Here is a 1,286-nt window from a genome sequence, read left to right as displayed (position 1 = left end):
AATCATAATCAAAACAACGATCGTCTTTCATATCATTGCAGTTAGTTGTGAATGTGTAGAACTTTCCTTTTTCTTTCTATTAGTAACTGGCTCCTTACCAAAGGCGTTATAAACAGTTTGTCTGTAGCCCTGCTTTACTTCCTTCCAGGACGTAGCTCAACCACTCATCCGCAGTGGGGTATTGCTTTCTTTGAAAGCGCATGCGTATAAATATGTATATATATATATAAATCTCAAAAAATGTTTAGTATCCAAATCCCTAAAAAGAGTCCTCTCGATTTGTTGCTTATGTATAGTTACTTAAAAATATTGTTTTTAATAGTGGCTCCATCAAACTCGTCACATCTACCAGTAAAGAGGTCGTCGTAATACGATAATTCACGGGCTTTCGTACGATAGCTCTTGGGGTTTCGAGGTCTTCTTGAAATTAGTGACTCCCAAAAGTACATTATGCAAATAAGAGCGTCTTGATTAGGGGTTTAGACGGTTTTAACAGGGTATGCGGAGGTAATGATATCTAGTCTATGGGAAAATACTGTTAATGTACTGTACATGATATGAGATATGAGAAAAAGCTAGCTAGATTTTACATTTCTATTATTTTTTCTCAATTCTGACATACTTAATAACGTCTCGGTTGTAAATTACTGCCGATAATGTTTTCATTAGTTTAAATTTTCTTCTTTCGTAGAATATGAAACATGGCACATGAACGTTTTAGCTCTGATGAGCTTTTAATTGGGCTTCAAACTAAATGAATACCACAGAGATCATTAAAAACTAATTATGATTCGGCTATTGTATAAACAGTAGAAAGGTATACTAATTTTCCAAAGGCTACTTACCGACATTTGAATATAGAAGATGAAAATTGTAATTTTAGACTATTTGAGACAAAAGAATGGATTCTTCCCATGATGTACAAGGGAAGGCAAGACATGTGAAATATGTATCCATATAACGTGCCTGAGGAAGAAGCGTCCCGACAGGTTTGTAATAGAGGCAGCGGCTTGTCAAGGCAGGGTGGAGTGCGTGATCTATTATGGCTCTCATGTGTACCTGCTCTGAGGTCGCTTTTCCTTTGAATCGAGATTCCCGCTTCATTTCCTTGGGGTGGGTCGTGTCAGTGTCGGGTTAACCTGGGGTTATTAAGGACTTTGGGGTCCCATAGAAACAGCTCTCTCTCTCTCTCTCTCTCTCTCTCTCTCTCTCTCTCTCTCTCTCTCTCTCTCTGTGCGTGGGCTAGCAGGAAAGGTATAATGACCGGAGTTGCTTATAGTAACACA

The 1,286-nt window shown here is 38.3% G+C and overlaps 1 protein-coding gene across 1 annotated transcript in view; it reads left to right on the top strand.

Moving 5' to 3' along the window:
• Positions 1–780, top strand: part of LOC137620258 (uncharacterized) — a 40,394-nt gene extending 39,614 nt beyond the window's left edge. Inside the window, exon 3 of the mRNA XM_068350501.1 lies at positions 1–780. This exon is cut by the window's left edge and continues 336 nt beyond it. The gene's annotated coding sequence lies outside the window, so the exon portion shown is untranslated.
• Positions 781–1,286: the final 506 nt, after the last annotated feature.

The sequence above is a fragment of the Palaemon carinicauda genome, chromosome 26 (genome assembly GCF_036898095.1).
Source record: "Palaemon carinicauda isolate YSFRI2023 chromosome 26, ASM3689809v2, whole genome shotgun sequence".
NCBI classification, from domain to species: Eukaryota; Metazoa; Arthropoda; class Malacostraca; order Decapoda; family Palaemonidae; genus Palaemon; species Palaemon carinicauda.
The sequence above is the reverse complement of the archived record's forward strand: the minus strand, read 5'-3'. Positions and strand labels throughout refer to the sequence as shown.